General features: G+C 40.6%; 1 long non-coding RNA gene and 2 other non-coding genes across 3 annotated transcripts; 2 read left to right on the top strand and 1 right to left on the bottom strand.

The window, feature by feature from the left end:
- The first annotated feature begins 669 nt into the window (after positions 1-669).
- LOC115799483 (5S ribosomal RNA) lies at positions 670-788 on the top strand. The gene has a single exon (XR_004021582.1). It is a non-coding gene; the product is annotated as a 5S ribosomal RNA (ribosomal RNA).
- Positions 789-2,210: 1,422 nt separating this feature from the next.
- On the bottom strand, positions 2,211-4,151 carry LOC115792156 (uncharacterized). The gene is made up of 3 exons (XR_004021008.1): positions 3,998-4,151; positions 3,713-3,813; positions 2,211-3,511 (listed from the first exon to the last, which is right to left on the bottom strand). It is a non-coding gene; the product is annotated as an uncharacterized LOC115792156 (long non-coding RNA).
- Positions 4,152-6,208: 2,057 nt separating this feature from the next.
- LOC115799479 (5S ribosomal RNA) lies at positions 6,209-6,327 on the top strand. Its single transcript, XR_004021581.1, has one exon. It is a non-coding gene; the product is annotated as a 5S ribosomal RNA (ribosomal RNA).
- The last annotated feature ends 6,286 nt before the right edge of the window (positions 6,328-12,613 follow it).

The raw sequence follows: 12,613 nt of genomic DNA, 5'->3' as shown, positions 1-12,613 counted from the left end.
TGCTATCAAAGGGCTCAAATTTAAATAGCTTTATGAAACTAGATGTGAGGTCAACTGTGAACTTCTCATTGACAAAAGTGGCTTCAAAGAGTTTTGTCTTTAAAAGGTCGAGCTTTGCTTTGTACAGTAAAACCTCTCTAGAGTTACACGTAACCTTCTCTATCCATGTAAATAGGAACATTTGTAAATCAGTAAATGTTATTCTATTTTTGTGGAGAAACAAACATGATATTAAAATGTCTTGTTATGAACAATTGTGATGAAGGTGTCTACGATTTTTTTAGATTTAGATTGTCTCGGTAACACATTAAAAGTTTATTGGATAAAGCAGTTTTTAAACAGTTCATTTGGAACTACATTCTTGCTCATATAGCTTCCAAAGTCGGTGGCTCAAAATTTCCTGTGGGAATTTCATAAACAGCCGTTGTTTTGCACACTGAGTGACAGTTTTCCTCCTCAAAGCTGCTTCATTTGGAATGACCACAACATCACGTACAAAAACAAGGTCTTATTTAGGCCTTAACAACAAAAGTGTTGTGGTATTGAGGGTTTGTCGTCTTGTTTGAAATGAAAATGTTCTTGTTGTCTTGAGACTACAAATTTGTTTTCCGGCTGAAAATAATTGTTGTCATAACACGTATAAAAGGTTGTTTGTTTGGTTTGTCTCCCGCTTACGGCCACACCACCCTGAACACGCCCGATCTCGTCTGATCTCGGAAGCTAAGCAGGGTCGGGCCTGGTCAGTACTTGGATGGGAGACCGCCTGGGAATACCAGGTGCTGTAAGCTTTTGCACTTCTCTCCACACACTGCAGAGGGCGCTGCTGCTCAGGGAGCTACAGTGGAGAATCGTAAATGAACACATCCAAATGATTTTAATATCAAAAAGAATAAATATATAGAAATCAATGCATAAATTCTTTACTCCAAGTAAGATTTATTTATATGAAAAATAAACAGGAGCTGACAAAAAACAATGTAGAGAGTTGCACAGATGCATTCACACCTTCAGTATGTCACCAACAGTGGATAATAAAGTGATCTGACCACAGCGATCCCCTGTGTGATTACATGTGCTTCAGTCGGGGTCCTCTGAGGAGACAGCTTCTCCACCACCACAGTCATTTACACCTTCAGATGCAGGAAAAGGGCCACCTGCATCCTGAAGGGCCACACACACACCCAGCACACACACACTTTGTTCCACTCCCCTCAGGCAGGAGGCTGAGGAGCATTAAGAGCAGGACCACCAGCCTGAGGAACTGCTTCTTTTCTCTCTCTCTCTCTCTTTCATATATATATATATATATAAAGAATTTACTAGAATGTCATAACTGTTACATGGGCAACACTGGGACCGGAGAACAGAACTTCGTTCCACTGTATGTGAATGACAATAAAGAATCCTCGAAACCTTGAACTTCTTTTTGTTTTGCGAGATGATTTACAAAACTCAACTTCGGGAACACATCATGTAAAGATCCAATATCTGACTTTAAAAACAGGCTGGCACTGTAGTGCAGTTATTTGCACTGTTGCCTCAGTGCAAGAAGGTCCTGGGTTCAGTTCCAGCCTCAGGCTCGTGGGGAGTGTGCCTGTTCTCCATGAGCCTGTGTGTGTTCTCTCCAGCTACTCTGGATTCCTCCTAAAGTCATGCATGAGGTTCGGCTAACTGGTGATTCCAAACTGGCTGTAGGTGTGAATGTGAGCGTGAAGGTCGTCTGTCACTATGTATCAACAGGGTGCCAGCCTGTTGCAGAGCTAAGTGGACCGTATGCCTTGCCCCACAACAGTGGGGAAGCAATGCCAGGCTGCAGGGCATGAAATTAACTCATTTGATCATAATATGCACTATCCTGCCTATCAGGTGACAGAACATCATTTTGGCCCAGTTTAACCCTACAGGTCAGCACAAGTCAGACTGCTGGCATGAATAGTTTGTTGTTCAGTGCCATTGTGAGCAGAAGAGACGTCTTGTGGCTTGTTTCTGAATTCATATTAGATCATCAATTAGGCAGATGTAAGAAAGATGCAAGATGCATGTAGGTTTCCACACCATGAAGTTCTGCTTGATGCTCTCAATAATTCACTCGTTGTCATCCATATCCATAAAAGAAGAAATCCACAGGAGCAGTTTTAAACATTTAAAAATGTTTACTTAGACTTATAAAGAAACAAACAAAAATGGTGGTACAGAACATTCGCAAAATTGTTTGTTAATCATCCATCATATCCAAAAGCGTAAACAAGAAAGAGGTAAAAAAAAAAAAGTGTGGCTCCCCCTCACTGCACCTGACCGCCTAATAAAACTGACCGTATAGACCTCATTTAAAGTTGCAGCAACAAAAAACCTCAAACTCTCCCATACATTAGAAATACCACATAAATTACATTTTTATCCACCTTAAACAATTCAAATGCCCTTTAAGAGATAATTATCTCTTAACATTCTTTTATTATTCTTTTATTACAACAACACACAAAAAATCTAAACTACATGTAAATAAGCTGTCCTCACCCATTCAAATGAATGGGTGAGGACAACCATTCAAATGAATGTGTGAGAGTGTCTTCTGATCTAAAAATGACACAAACTACAATATGGAGACATCAAAAGCACATAAAGTGTTTCAGCAAACAGGACACACGTATGATCAGGGATTCTTCGTCTTTTTATTTAGCACATATTAAACATTCCCAGCTTGGTGAAAAACATAAGATACAAGTATTTACTCTTCATAAAAAGTTTAAAAATTTGCAGATTTCATCACTTTTAAATAGTTTGAAATTATTTTTGTCTTATAAAAAATTGCTCGTAAAGCTCCTGCACTCAGTTGAAACTGTAAAAAACAAACAAACAAACAAAAGCAAAAGCAGGTAAAACCCGCCTGCTTTAGTTTACTCATAATGTGGTTCTAATCTCTGCCTCAGATACATTTCAGAGAACTGCAGACTCGCATTGTTAAATCTCTAGGAAGCATCTATAAACCAGGCAGAGCCGACATTAAAGGGTTTGAGGAGCAGCCAAAGCTGGGACAGAGCGTGACTTTTCAGCATCAGATAAAATACAGAAACCAGAGAGACAGAAAGAGAAAGAGAGACAATTGATTGCAGCTGCAGCAACTTGAAGACTTCTGATATTTAGCATTCTCGAGGTGCACAGGTAGGCCATTTTCACATTTTATCTTCTTCTGCTCTCTGAGGTTTAGATCTGTGTATGTACAAGGTTTCTGACTTTTCCTCCTACAGTCAATAACATCAAACTTATCGATGGCCCAATCATTTTTGTAAGATCTACATAATTTCACAATTTGATCCACCTTTGCCTTGAGAAAAGTATTTATTGGCTTGCACTGATTTATGCCATTGATGTTTTTCATCATGTCGTCACACTTCTGAGAGCCCTTCTGTGGAAGGATGTGTTTCCGTTCAAAGTCATTATAACTTTGAGAGAGCGCAGCAGCGGGGAGCAGCAGAAGCAGCAAACAGGCACACTGGACCCTCATGATTCCCTGGGGAAAGAAAGCAGAGTCAACCTGACTGAAAATCCTCTGATTGTGCCTCCTTTTAATGCATTCTTCTGACAGTATTAAATGGTTTAATAATGTATTATGCATAATGTCTTATAATGTAGCAAAGAAAAGGAAAGTGTTATTTTTGCAAATAAAACGAAAGCAGTTTCAGAGCTGCAGGATGAGGCCTTCTTTCCTTACCGTAATACGGACAATAGAAGAGCAACAAAATTCAAGGTGCCGCTGGCCCGACTGAGACTTCGCAGCTGACGGTTCACTTGCAGGGTCAGGTCTTATTAGCACTAGAATGGGAGACCGGAAATGGAAAACCAGGTGCTGTAAACTTTTTTCACTTCATTTTGCAAAGATGCGCAGAAATGCTGCGCAAGTAAGAAGTGCACACAGGTATGCTGGTGAATCAGGATTATTCTAAACAGGCTCATGCCCGATATCTGCAATCTGCCTTCTACAAGGAAACATTTTTACCTGGAGGTGAAGCGGAGAAAGGCGGGACGATGTTGAAGAGAAGCCTGCACCGTCAAGAGCAAAAAGCGCAGGACAAAGTCCGACTGAAGAAACAGCAGAGCATGTGAGGAGGAAGCCGGAAAAGGCGCAGCTTCGCTCTTCCGTGGGAAGAGATTATGTTTACATTCTCTGACTGAAATAACGGAGGTGCTGCCTATCCTTTACTCTGAAACGCTAACTGTGGCTGAAGTGAAATCAAAAGTGATGAACTAACAGACCGGAAGAAAAGGAAGGACACAGGAGGAGGACACATGAAGAACTCACTGCAGTGAAAAAGCTTTAGATCCTCCGAGCGATAGTGCCAAGAAATTACACTGATGACATCCTGCAAAGATGGAAGTTGGTTTTAAAGATAACATTTTGTGTACTTTACATTTGATTTAATTATTTCTTTGGCCATTGTTACAAATTTATGAGAAATTATGGCTTGTGCTGTTTTGGAAAACTGTAAATAATTACTAAAATTAATATTAATAATAATGTCAGTGATGATTTGGCAGTGTTGAAAGTAAAACTGTTGTAGCTTCTTTCAGAAGTAGTTGCATTTGTTTCTTTTTCGTTTGTGTTGACGTTGATTTCTGACTGCAGTGAATGAATGGTGCTTGTTTGATCTTACTGTCATCAGTCGGTCGTATATACGACTATATATAGTCAGCATATGTTTCCTGCTGTTTTTGATGCTTCTTGTTTACGAACATGGCAGCAGCGGAGCCAGGACAGTTTTTGAAGGCTAAGCGTACTTAACTGAGGACGTGAGGGAGGAGGGGAGTGCAGACATAGCTGCTACACTCTATTCTTTGCCCTCTATCATACTGTTTTGGTCACCTTGGTCTTTGGATAGTCACTCATTGACTTAAAACCTATGGATTAAGAATCGGAGGTCATTCAGGTTCATATATGTGTCAAGGCAGAGGAGCAAATACTTTTGGCAGTAAAGTGTAGTATTTAGTCCATTGCTTAGCACTAATATGCGTGTATGAATATGTTTACTTACTGTGAATTACTGTGACATGTGTTATACTCTCTATGGTTCAGCCAATTAGTCCTGCCTTCTGCCACTTAGCGACACCACTTGGGTTAGAGAAGAACAGGTCAAAGGTATGAACTTCTGCATGGAAACAAATCTGTTTCCCTGAATGGAAGAAGTGGAATGATTCTGTTCAACCAATAGTAGCTCCACTGTACCAAAAAAAAAGGATTAATAAGGGGATGGGTGTCTGCCTTGCATACAGTTTTAGCTGAGGAGTTAAATACAATAATGTAGTTCTTCAAAACCTGAAAATCAAATGCTAGAATCACCCCTCTCCTTATAAACAGGCTGTCATGGGACAAAAGAGGCACACTGTTACAGTGAATTATGTTCCTACTGTCTCTTAAAAGTGGTTTGAATGCTGCCTCACTGCAGCAACATCCAATTAGAGATGGAAGACGGTTTCATTGTAATCCCTGAACACTTTGTCTCTGGGCACTTTGTTTGGCAAGAAGAGGTTCTGAAAATATTAAAACATTTGGGTATTAATATCAACATATTCAACGCAAATCATACAATAATGCAATCTAATGTGAACACAGAGCAGCAGAAGCTTCATTCATCCTTCAACAGTGAAACACTGCCCTCTGCTGGACTCAAGAAACACAGACACTGCTTGGACAGGTGAGTCCATAGACACGTATACCTAGACGCTGCGTTGAGCGGGTGGGCCTGATGCTGTGATACGTCAGCGCGTCCGCCATATTGGATGTGGCAGCTCTGCGCTGCAAACTAATACAAGTGAATAGACTGAACTTCACAAAGTGCCGTAAGCGGTGGCCAGGACGGATAACAAGCAAGACAACATTTTTTACTTAAAAATCGTCTTAACAGGCTGTGTGCTCTCTGTCACTGCAACACTGTCTTGTAATAAAATAAGATTTATTATAACTGATATAAAGGTTGCGCCTGTATAACGGCTGCATGACCTCAGACACCTGTTTCTTGGCTGGGTGTTCTGTTAACTGTAATTTCCCCATTGCGGGACTAATAAAGGTATTCATTCATTCATATATTACTGCGAGAAAAGCATTTTTGCTGCTCAATAATCAAGGTTTGTTTTATCAATAACGTATCAAAATGACTAATCATGATCAACCGCTGGCACACGTATAAAAAGCGGTTTGTTCATGATTGCTGTCGCTTACGGCCACACCACCCTGAACACGCCCGATCTCGTCTGATCTCGGAAGCTAAGCAGGGTCGGGCCTGGTCAGTACTTGGATGGGAGACCGCCTGGGAATACCAGGTGCTGTAAGCTTTTGCACTTCTCTCTGCACACTGCAGAGGGCGCTGCTGCACCAGTTTGTGTGAGGAGGGCCGATATGTTTCACTGTTTTCTGGATAACCTCACACAGTTAGACTTTTATAGAGAATCACTTTTCCAATCACTTGTTCCCAAAGGGCCAGGTAGGTCTGGATGGCTTATTTTCACCCTAATAAATCGAATCATAATTTAAAATCCGTGTTTTGTCTTTACTCAGGTTATCTTTGACTGATATTAAAAATTATCAGAAGCTGTTCAGTTTTTGTTCCATGCATTATCAGCTGTACTTCATATAATATTGATATAATCAAATCAGATCTCACTGATAGACGACGGCTCTCTGACAGCCACAGCAGTGATGTTTCACTGAGTTACTGTTAAAGGTCAAAGTTCAGTCTTAGCTGAAAACATTCAGAGCAGCTTTCCAAGTCTGTGATGAATGTAAATTTTTACCATTAAAGGCAAACTCTGCTCAGACTGTGTGCAGACGCCTCCAGTAAGGAAGAAGTGAACGAGCCAGTCAGAGACAAACGAGAGTCAGTTTATTGGTGGAGGTTAAATAAAAAAAAAGGGGGGGGGGGATAATACAATAAAATGAATGAAGCAATTTTACATTTAAATGTAGCCCATTACATCCATTCCTAATTAAAACCATGTAATGTCCAACAATTATATTTTTATCAAAAAGATATAAATTTATTGTATTTATAACATTTTTTTCTAAAGGCAGACCATGCCAGAAAAAGTTTGAGGTAAGGAACATTCAGGGAGTCACAGAGTTTTCAAAACTTTACTGAGCCTGAACCTGAGAGACGCCTCAGCCAGAGCGCGGCCTGTGACTTCTGAGCAGCTCAGCCGACTTAGTACATGTCAGCTCTCCAGAGAGACTCTGCCTCCTTCAGTACTGGCTGTCAATCAAGCCTTCAGTGGTGATCCATCTCAGCTTCAGCCTCTGGAGTGGCTGCAGCTCCTTTGCTGTTGGCCTCTTGGCCTGGTTCATAGTTGGCCTCCTGCCAAGCCTCCAGAGGCACTCTGCCTCCTTCGTTACTGGCTGCCTGCCTGGTCTCCTGACAAGCTCCATAACCACTGTTGCCCACCAGTGAGATCTCCAGAGAAGTCCCTTCAACCTGCTTTGCCCCCAGATTCTGTGACCCTAACCTGCTCGCTGGCAGGTTTTATCCAATAAACTCTGAGTGTCTCTCTGACTCCGCCCCTCCTGCTGCACCTGAACCACCTGTCTGACACTCCCATTCATTTCCTCATTCATAAAGTGGCTGTCAGAGCGTCAGAGGAGAGAATTCATCTGCAGATGTTTATGTTCTTACAAGCACTGAAATCCCAGTTAGACGTTAGTTTGCTATTTTTGTACGTAACATGAAGCTTTTACAGTCGTTCCCTCGTCAACAGGCTGTAAGGACGGAGACAGCGATGATGTCACGGATTTATAATGAGGCAGCTGTAGCTGTCAGTCTGTCAGTCAGTTCCTCTGAAACATTTACTGTAGTCACTGCAGCATCACTGTTACATCACACTGATCTGGATGAAGCTTTAGACACAGAACACACTGTGGATGGAAAAATGGATCCTGGAGATGATGTGAATGTTTGAGTGAAGATGAGGCTGAAATGATCTGAAGACCTGAAAACTGAACTTAATCGATTTAAAGTGACGTCAATCAACATTTTGAAAGAAATGATGTCTGAAATTCAGAGTATGAATCTCGACATATTTTCCACTGAAAATCACCAATCGGAGATCATTGGCTCTATAACGGGTCAGCAAACCGTGTCCAGCTTCACAGCAGGAGGATCCAAAATGATCAGGATCATGGGTTTAGATAAGGTCCCGATCCAGTCATTTCCCAGCTCATCCAGTCCAGATCTGTTCATAATGGATTCATTTTCCCAACACAATCTGCATTCTTTAGTTAAAATGTCTCATCCTCCCAAAATGTACTGAAATATTTAAAACCTATAAAGCTGAGACATTTATTATATTGGATTTGCCTTTACTGGTAAAACTTTACATTCATCACTGACCTGGAAAGCTGCTCTGAATGTTTTCAGCTAAATAATAAACTATTACTGAACTTTGACCTTTAACAGTAACTCAGTGAAACATCTCCGCTGTGGCTGTCAGAGAGCCATCATCTATCAGTGAAGCTGATCTTAGATCAGATTAGAAACGGATAAACTGGAAACACTAAAGAAGTTTTTCCGTAAACCTCATCACTCATTTTTATCCAGTAGTGACTGAAATAATAAAATTCTCAATTAAAAGAATGAATAAAGTGAGGTTGCTATTCCATCAGTAGTTTAAATAATTATTCAGTAAGAATGTTAAACAATTAAATGGTCATAAACTGCTGCAAAAACGGTTTTTATTAAATAAAAACTGACCTGAGGTCAGCTCTGCCCCGGGGTCTACTGCTGTTTCTCCACAGTTTTATCTTCACTTTCTGTCTCCTGCAGTTTGTCCATCAGGCTGCAGCTGAATAATTAAATTTTTAAAATAAATGTAAAGTTAGGATTCAGCTTCATCTGATGAAGCGCCGACACTCAGAGTTTGTTGGATAAAACCTGCCGGCGAGTCTGTTACCACGATAACAGACTCAGAGTTGGAGATAGCTCTTTCTGAAACTGGACACCCGAGTTTCCCTCATTTTACGGTGAACAAACCCAGAGCGTCGCTAAACCTGCTTCCTGGAATTGGCCCCTGTAGGCCATTGGACATGCTGGGTTGCACAGAACCGTGGTGAGGGTGTCACATCCTGTCTCATAGGTTTGATGGGTTAAAGGTTAATAATCATTTTGTCTCAAAAAAGAATAATTTGCTCAAATCCTTTTTTTTTTTTTTTTTTTAACATGTCTATAAAAACCAGATTTATGTGTTCTCGTGTACCAGTGGCTTGCAAACACGGATAGAAGAAGAAACAAGTTCGAAGCATTGAAACAAAAACTAAAGGAAGACCAGCACTGCTGTATTGTGTGAAACCCTATAGAAGAATTTTCTCTAGAACAAACAACTTTGTGTTTCCTCCTTCCTCTCAGACAATCAGGATGTGCAGCGAGGTGTCAAACCACACAAGTGATATTTCATTACCCAGTTTTACTCTTTTTTTTTTTTCCTAATCAAACATCTACAGCTTAGAGTACACACACACAGTCTTAGAGCACTGTTTTTATCTTCATGTACAAATCTCATGTAAGAATTATGACTGATTCTTACACAGCAACCTTCGCCTGGGTCCACCATCACTGCTTACAGCAGGACAAAAACAGCACTTTATGCTTGTGCAACAGTTTTTGTGTGTGTGTGTGTGTGTGTGTGTGTGTGTGTGTGTGTGTGTGTGTGTGTGTGTGTGTGTGTGTGTGTGTGTGTGTGTGTGTGTGTGTGTGTGTGTGCGCGCACCTCTTTAAACCTCTAAAGTTAAACCTCAAAATGAAACTGAGATGCTGCTTTGCAGGCACAGGGTGAAGGATCGAGCACTGGGACCCTGCAAAGAGCTGAGACTGCTGAAGGGGATCTGAGACTTACCTGAGCTTGAATTATTTTAGTTATGTTAAAGACCTGAGCAACAGAAAGTGAAGACATGCATCCTTTATATAGATTTTAACATTTAATTGCTCTGATATTTTGAATGAACGTAAGCTCATCTTAAAATGGTTAAATACTGAGTTTGACTAAAGCACTATGCATACAGTGTTCAGTGATAGTCTATAATGTGGGGACTGGAACTGGTGTCTGTTAGAGGGAAAAGCGCTTAAAAATAAGTCATGTGACAGTGGATTAAGCTTGTGAGAGGTAACTTATTCTATAGGGGAACTTAAAGATCACCAGGCAACAGGGGAGTTTCTTAAAACCTTCAACAGTTAAATTATTCTTGCCTCTACTTCAAGTAAAGTAACTACAGTCTGCAACAATTCTGGGATTAAAAGAAAAAAAAAAAAACTGAGAAAAATGAGATCAGTATTAGACCAGGAATCGGTGAAGCTGTTATCCTGGGATAAAGGAACATATCAACTCTTGTCAAAAGCTTGCACCACAGGAATTTATAAATATGGAGGAAAGATTGTAAGATTGTCACGGATCAGACAGAGTAGGACCCAAATGCAGGACTCAGAGGACAGGGAATCAACTTAAAGAGCAGCTTTAATGCTGAAGTTTCTTCCAAAATGCAAAGTGAGGCAGGAATGAGATCGGCAATTGCAAGATAAAAGGGGAACACTATCGGTCGTGGTTCGGGTTCCCCTTTTACCTTTTTATCCTCAGGGTGGCCCCGACTGCAGCTGGAAATTTTCCCAATTAAATCCACTTTTTTGAAATATTCCACAAAAATCAAAACAATCCACAGGAATCGAGCAGGGTTCATTTCAAGGATTTATTTCCACAAAAGTGTTACAAAAAACAAGAAAGCAAGAAAGCAAGCAAGCACCTCCCGGGAGTGTACAGCCTTAAGCAGTTAGTCCAGCAAAAAAGAGAAGCAGCGCAGAAAAAAAAAACAGGGCAATTATACCCTGTCCACAGGACTTTCCTCCACCCTAAATTAATATGCATAAGTTGTCACCCTTTGATATTTGATCCTCACCCCATCAACTTTTGGGCACTCGTCACCCACTTTAGGACACTTGATTAAAGCTGTACCTCACAGGTCTATCGCTTACGTCACAACAGTTCAAACAGAGGTCACCAATGATGACCTTTTGACTGTAATGGAAAGTCTGGTCAGAATGGCTTAGCTCTGGGGCACATTGTTCAGTGTCTCAACAAGTTACAATAAATATTTGAGCTCATTAGTTGATAAAATTAACAGATACAGTAGATACAGTGATGTTAAGATATGCAGTTCATGTAATTGTGTATATTTCTGTTGTGCTTACATACGTTAAAAAATTAGTATATAACTGATTTGTGTTTTCATGTGTTTTAGTTTCACACTTTTCTGAGTCTTCAATAAACCTGTGGACAAGCTGACAACGTTTTCAGAGTCTTGAAGTAGAAAAGAGTTTAGCTGTCTGTCCAGAGATATATACAGCACATGTATTGAGGACAGAACAAGTGGAGAATAATTACTGCTAATAGTGGGGGAAATGGTATAGACAGTATATGATGCTGATAAGGACACCCGAGGAGAGAGAGAAAAAGTATAAGGGGAGAAAGTTCAAAGAGGGGAAAGAAAGTATAGAGAGTATAGGGGGCTGTTGAGGGCAGAATGGTACAGGCAGTGAATGAAATATATGTATAGTGGCAAGTACCCACTACTTTGTTATTTGTGTCACATGCAAACACCACCAGAAGAAGGAACAAGTTTAAGGTACTAAAACCAAAGTCAAAATAAGACCAGCACTGCTCTCTGATGTGAAAGCCCTGGAACAAATTACTCGTGCATGTTTCCACCTTTTCCTGTGTGATCAGTATCTGCAGTGACATGTTAAACCACAGCAGAGAAGCACTATTTTATTGCCCCTTAAACTTTTTTTAATCAGTCTTCGGGCAGGATTCTCAAGTGCACAAAGTCTTAAATGCACATTAAAAATTTGGCTCCACTCACAAATGTGCAGTTTGTCTCTGGTGAAATTCATGTAAAAAATCTTGAGCTGTGTGTTTAAAAATGATTGTTTATCATTATTATTACTGTAGTTTTGCCTCAGCAACCTTCATGATGGTGCTGTAGGACATGCTCTATGAGAAGAGTGTTTTTTATATTTTTATAATGTGTTTAGTTTTAATCTAATCTCCAATCTCAGATTATGCGCAGAAGCCTGTCGTGCTGAAGCAGGGTACAGGAAAGTGAGAAGTCACATTTACAGCAGTAGAGTTTGTTGGCTGAATCACCCAACCTGCCCTGCATTGTAAAGCCTCACAGTCCAGGTGTGAATTGTAAAATGTTGCAAGTGAACATCCCTGGAATTATATTTCGCTCAGTATTAGAGCGATTTCTGCTGTTTAGGTCACAGACTCAGAGTTTGTGTCTGATCAACAGTCATGCCATCTGCAGGACAGAAACAAGCGTGAAGACCATTTTGTTTGAGGCAGACCAGATGAAATAAGCAATAGGCTGCTCTTTGAAGCATTTTGATATAATGATGAAAGGCTCAGATTGGCTGTTGAGGTTATTATAGCAGGTTTTGATTTGATGTCTAAAGGAGTTTGTGTCTGTCTGAGGCACAGACATGACAAATGGCAGCCTCGGCGGAGACCAACACCCTCCGAGAACAGAGGGAGAAATAGCTGCTCATTTAACAGTAAGGGGTCGTCTGCGTCTGTCCTGCTGCTGCCA

Source organism: Archocentrus centrarchus, chromosome 2 (assembly GCF_007364275.1).
Source record: "Archocentrus centrarchus isolate MPI-CPG fArcCen1 chromosome 2, fArcCen1, whole genome shotgun sequence".
In the NCBI taxonomy this organism is placed as follows: Eukaryota; Metazoa; Chordata; class Actinopteri; order Cichliformes; family Cichlidae; genus Archocentrus; species Archocentrus centrarchus.
This window is presented reverse-complemented; position numbering and strand designations above follow the sequence as displayed.